Source organism: Fundulus heteroclitus, unplaced genomic scaffold, assembly GCF_011125445.2.
Source record: "Fundulus heteroclitus isolate FHET01 unplaced genomic scaffold, MU-UCD_Fhet_4.1 scaffold_514, whole genome shotgun sequence".
NCBI lineage: Eukaryota > Metazoa > Chordata > Actinopteri > Cyprinodontiformes > Fundulidae > Fundulus > Fundulus heteroclitus.
This window is the reverse complement of record NW_023396939.1, coordinates 59,916-66,134: the sequence shown is the minus strand read 5'-3', so window position 1 is coordinate 66,134 and position 6,219 is coordinate 59,916. Positions and strand designations below refer to the sequence as shown.

Here is a 6,219-nt window from a genome sequence, read left to right as displayed (position 1 = left end):
TCTGATGCTAGTAGAAATAAGGTTTGTTTAATCACACCCTTGAAAGGGCTGTTTAGTTGTATTGCATGTAGGAATACAAATTATTCCACACAAAAAATTATCATAAGCCATAATGAGGTTTAAAACGTTTATTACTCAGACAGTAGTGTGACTAATTTGTTCCCCAAACACTGCTGCTGCAGGCGGCTGCTGCTGGAGGCGATGACTGCTTGAGCTGGCTGATGTTGGCGAAGGATGGTGATGGCGGCTGCTGGTGGCGGCTGCTGATAATGTTGGCCTCTGCTGGCGCTGGCAGCTGGTGGCGGCTGGTGCTGGCCATGGCTGCTGGTGGCGACTGCTGACTGCTGGAATAAGAGGAGACTGGAGGCTGTGGAGACTGCGGACGGTGTGCCGGGAATGGAGTGGCCGAGTACATCCATGGCAACCAGTAAGGTGTTCGGCAGTGGCCTAGATGGTATGACCTTAGGTGAGGAGGTCTGCTGTGTGGAAATCGCCTTCTTGGTCTGACTCTTGCTGCCAAGGTACCCCTTATTACGGCTGTTTGCCTTCCTCTCAGCTCCGATGCACTTTGAGTGAATCCTTAACCTCAGCCTGATATATGTTGAAAGGATTTTTTTTTTCAGCTCATGGCATGAGGGAAGGTTGCTGTCCAGACTCATGGCCTCTCTTTCCAGCTGTACGTTGGAGGATTCCATAAGGGAATCACTCGTCTTGGAACGGAAGAGCTGCTCCACGTGCTGCAGGAGAGTGAACAGCTCATCGGATGGCCGGTATAATGCACAGTTAAAGGAATTTTTAAAATTCCTTTAACTGTAGTAAAACAGCTTTCTCACTTGTTGTGTTGGTTACTTTTTCAACCAGTGCACACTGGCATTCCTCACAGAGCGAGAAGCTGATGACCCTCTTCGCTACGTATCCTGCCAGGTGGCAGAGGACACAAGACTCGGTCTTTGTGAGGTCAGGTGGTGATGGGTCTACCAGCTGCTCCACTCTCACAACCTCAGAAGCACTGCAGTTGCTGTTCTTGTTGTCCAAGAAGTCCGCCAAGTGGTCTGATGCATCATCCAGGTAACTGCCAGTATGCGTTGTCTAGAGGAACTGCCCTACAGTGACAGCCCGTAGTGCATAGTGGAACTCCACAGGTGTCGGGACTGAGTTCCTCTGACGTATGCAAGAAAAAGTATTTTCTAGGCAGTCCTGAGTGAACCGGCTTGTTAGGACAAATTTGTGCCCCTGTCTCAACAGATCTTCCTGGATCTCCAGGATCGTTGTTGTGGACATCATCAGTCCTGTCTGCGACATTATAATATGCTGTGAATGGTTTGCCCTATATATAGTGTTACCTGCTGTGTCCATTGTTGAATATATTGTCGCCCTATTTCGATTCATCTGCTTTTTAGTGTCCAGGACTCAGATGAAGAGGATGTTAGTATGCGTTGACGAGAGGAACTGCCCTACAGTGACTGGCCATAGTGCATACTGGAACTCCACAGGTGTGAGTCTGATGTATGCAAGAGAAAGTATTTTTCTAGGCAGTCCTGAATGAACTGGCTTTAATGAACATATTTGTGCCCCTGTCTCAACAGATCTTGCTGGACCAGCAGTATCGTTGTTGTGGCCATCACAGGTTTCAGTGGAGCCCCCCCCCCCCCAAAAAAATGGTTACGATACCTGTTCTTAACGCCTGTTTACACATTTGTTGTTCTTGTTCACACATACTGTACGTATGTTTGTTGATATTATTCATGCTTGTTCCCATTTTTTTTTTCCACATTGTTCATTTTTATCTTATGCCAGGTACCTTTTATTATTAATGTTGTCCTTCCTTTCAGCCCTGATGCACTCTGAAGCCTGATGTATGTGGAGGATTTTTTTTAAATGTATTTATAATATTTCTCCCTGTTCCTTCACTTTGTTCTTGTTTTTCCAGTTAGATACACACATTTACACACACACATCTTGTTGTCTCACTCAGTATTTTTATTAAACAATATTTGAATCATTCATCCAAGCTTAATGAGTTGTTATTATTTAATATATTTGATTCTTTGTGCATGGCTTAGTATTAAAATTATCATTGTTGTGTGGCCAACTTGTGCCTCATCAGAAAAAGTGGGTGTAAATGCTGAATGGACTGTTCTTTCTCAAAAAAGCAAAAAGCAACAATGGAGTCCAATGGGAGTGTTGCCTGTCACTGTTCTCTATCACTCTCTCTGCAGCTAACCTTACTCTTACTCTATGCATTAATCCAGAGACGTAGAGAAAAATCTTAATAGCTCTGCACTTGCCTATAGACCCAAACAGATAAGCATAATGCTTTTGATAATATGTGAATGGCTTAATATTAAAATTATATTCTTAGTCTTAACATGAAGGGGGCACGACACCCTTATCTTTCTTTTCTGGCTTGCCACTCCCTCCTCCTACCGTGTTGTTGCCAGGGCCTTTGCCATGCCCCGGGCAACTATTCACCGGGTAGTCCACAGGGTGAGTGGGAAGATCGCCACTCTTCTTTATCGGGCGGTCCGACATCCCACCGCAGAAGAGCTCCCTCGCCTCGGGGGTAGCTTTGCCCGTCTGGCCAGAACCGCAGCCTTCAACCGTGTGGTTGGTGCCATCGATGGCTGTCACGTCAGGGTGAAGCCCCCAGCACAAGATGCTGCCTGTTATTTTAACAGGAAGCTCTTTTATTCCATCCAGCTGCAGGCCATCTGTGATAACGTGGGGAAGTTCCTCGATGTGTTCGTGGGGTACTGTGGGTCAGTTCATGATGCCAGGGTACTGAGGAACAGCCCCATATACTATCAGCAGTCCTACCCTCCACCAGGATACAGCATACTTGGAGATGGGGGCTACCCCTGCCTATCCCAGCCCATCAGCCTCATCACACCCTTCAGACAGCCCGTTCGCAACCACCTCCAGGCTCGCTTTAACAACAGCTTGTCAAAGGCCAGGAGCATTGTTGAGCGGTCCTTTGGGATGCTGAAGACTAGGTGGAGGTCCATCTTCTTCAAGGCTCTGGAAGTGGATGTGACTTACGTGCCGGAGGTCATCGTCTGTTGCACGGTCCTACATAACATATGTATTAGCAACGAAGACCTGCTGGAGCCAGATGCTGATGTCAGGAGGGCACGAAGACCAGCACCAGCACCTCCAGGAGCCGTCTCTGGTGCAGAGCAGAGACAGAGGATGGCAATGGCATGTTATGTCCCTGACCATGATTACATTTAAAAATGTAAAATGCATGATTGAATAAATTACATGACCATTGTATGATTGTGTTGATTTCATCTGGCATGTTAAAAAACAAAACAAATCTGAATAAATTACGACCATTCTGCAAAATCAATGTTTAATGTTGAACACATTAGATTTTGCAGAATGGTCGTAATTTATTCAGATTTGTTTTGTAACATTGTGAGGTAAATATATTGTGTACTTCTTATTAGTTTGATAAAGTAGGTAGGTAGTATTTTTAGGAATTTATCAATCATGAATTTGACATTACCGCTTTTGAAAGTCTGGAGTAACCTAATCAGGAAAAAAGATGTTAAGTTGTGGTATAACGAGTGACAGTGTAAATTATGTTTTACATATTTATTTAATATTTAATTCACTACATTTTTTTGGATATAACATCTAAAATTGCCAGGAGGCGCTCCTCCCTGGCAGACGCCTCTCTCTCCCTTGCAGCCATCTCCCTATCCCTCCTGTCCTCCCTCTCCCTCATCTCCCTGAAAAACCTCTCCTCCCTCTCTACAGTCTGATGGTGACGCCTCTCTTCCCTCTCCACAGCCTCTTGGTGCCTCCTCTCCTCCTCCTCGTGTTCTGCAACTCTCTCTTTTCTCCTCTCGCTCTCGCTGCTCTCTCTGCATCTCCTGTATCACCTCATCAGCCTGCTTCTCATTGTCCTGCAAGGCTTTTACAATAGCCACGGTGTCTACCCGGCGCCTCTTTGGGGTAGACACCTCAGGAGTCACCGGTGTCACCACAGAAGAGGGCGAGGCCCTCGCCACTTCCGGGTCGGATGAAGCAAAGAGAGCAGGCGGCTCCATAGATGGCCTGCTCCCTATTGCTTCATCCATTAGTGCGTACCACTTCCAAGAAGCAGCGGTGGCCTCACCCCCTTCTGTACTAACACCGGTACGAGGGTTCTTAAGTGCCTGTGGATGAACGACAAAAAAAAGCTGCACTATTTCACTATCAATTGCTAAACACTAACAATGTATTTACATTTCTTGCTTACAAATATACACTACCGTTCAAATATTTAAAGTCTCTCAATCACCATAGGTAAAATTCCCAAACAATCCTAAAGGAGTTTTCCAAAAAGATATGTATGGAACAACCTTGTACCAGGGTTCCTACAGCACAAGGCAAGTTAAATTGAAGACTTTTTAAGACTTTTTAATGCCACTTGAAATAAAAAGTTAAGACCAATTTCACGATAAACAAGATAAACCTGGATGCGACAACTTTACCCAAATGTTTATTTTAACATAAACCATTACTTTCTGGCTCAGTAGACATGTTAAAGATTTTGAAAAACATTCCATATAGGAAGAAAGCTAAAAAACACACAAATTACAGATATATTTTTAACAACTACTGAACTGAATTCACAAACTTTGTTTTGTTCCCTACTAAAATAAACTATAAATCAGTGCCAACTCTTTTTCACAGCTATGGTCCGGCCGCAACAGTTTTTATTGGTTCCGCTATTGGGACGAAACCAATAATGGTTACATTGTGCCGTTCGGTAAATTTAAAAAAAATACAATTGTATCAATTATTTGACTGTTTGGTAAGGATTACAAAAATAAAATCCTATTTATGACCTGGTAACAATTTTAAGACCTAAGAAAGACTGATTTAAGACATTTTAATGCCAATTAAGGCCTTAGTTTTATATTACAGAATTCAATGCCTTTTAAGACTTTTTAAGGATCCGCAGGAACCCTGTGTACTAACCTTGTATTTCTGCACCAAATTCTCCCATCGCTTCCTGATGGCTTTAGCATCCAGCATCCCCTCCAACCCCTTTTTCTTAATGAATTCCCTGGTAAAAACACAACAGCAGATCATATCAATGCATTAAATAATACAGAGGCCCACTACCAGAACATTTAACATGACACGAGTACTGGGTTCGCCCAACTAATGTTATGTTACTCATTAAATATTTCTTATGTTTTGTTTGCAACAACAATATCACAACATTTATTTTGAGTAGATTATTTATCCTGGGGTTGGGCCAGAGATGCAGACTGCTTTACATGTGTTTACTACAGCACTGTCAATAACGAGCATATGTGATCATGTTAGTTTGAAGTGAAGAACGTAGCGTAATACAACTGTTAATGCAATGTACTTACTCGAATCCAGTAAGGGTCGCATTCCTCCTGCCAGTAAATAAATCTGCGTTAGCAGCACGCCAGGGGATTAGCTCCCTGGTATCTTCGTCGGTCCCTAAAACGGATCAAAATACCTCGATGAGACAAATGGAACTCACCTTGCCCGTCAATAGTATACGTGATATCCAGCATTACAACAGCACAACACTGTATTCACCAGCCCATAATCTAAAATAGTCACAAAGCCAGTTTCATAACTTACTAGCGTTCACACAGATAACGTGCTCGTCCCAATGGATGGCTTATTACTGCTGTTATTTAAAATTAACACGATAGAGTTCACATGTCTAACGTGCTCGTCTCAATGGCTGGCTTAACGTGCTAGGTAGCTATAGGTAGCTAGGTAGCATTAACATGTAACTTACGCTAATTAACTCGCCAAATGATTATATCAGCTTCTGTCAGTGAGGGACATGTAAGTGATGCATTAGACGAGAGTACAATGCCTCGTATTACCACCATTACTTACATTTATATGATTGCGGCGTCGCAGCTCCGGCTGTCTCGGCTGAAATGTCCGCCATTATTTTCAAAATGGAAAAATCTTCCCGACGTCCTTAGCCCCTCCCTTTCCGCTTTGTAGTCAAGATGGCGTCCGTTTAGTGCGAGTAGGGTACATCGTTACACACTGCATTTTGTGACCGTTTTTAGGGGGTCATCCGGGTACTTTCAGTGCACTGACTTTTTGTGTTATCCACACTACCTACTTAAAACTAAGTGTTCGAAGTGTAGAAGTAGGCGGATTGAGACACACCCAGAGAGAGGGCTGCAGCTGTCAGTGAGTCTCCATGACAACGCTGCTAGC

The 6,219-nt window shown here is 43.8% G+C and overlaps 2 long non-coding RNA genes across 3 annotated transcripts; one reads left to right on the top strand and one right to left on the bottom strand.

Moving 5' to 3' along the window:
* The first annotated feature begins 678 nt into the window (after window positions 1-678).
* Window positions 679-1,652, top strand: LOC118560925. Of its 2 annotated transcripts, none has more exons than XR_004929688.1 (3): window positions 679-770; window positions 884-1,068; window positions 1,246-1,652. It is a non-coding gene; the product is annotated as an uncharacterized LOC118560925 (long non-coding RNA). The 2 variants fall into 2 exon arrangements; XR_004929687.1 differs by having other exon boundaries at window positions 685-770; window positions 862-1,068.
* Window positions 1,653-4,144: 2,492 nt separating this feature from the next.
* Window positions 4,145-5,546, bottom strand: LOC118560924. The gene is made up of 3 exons (XR_004929686.1): window positions 5,376-5,546; window positions 4,972-5,059; window positions 4,145-4,163 (listed from the first exon to the last, which is right to left on the bottom strand). It is a non-coding gene; the product is annotated as an uncharacterized LOC118560924 (long non-coding RNA).
* Window positions 5,547-6,219: the final 673 nt, after the last annotated feature.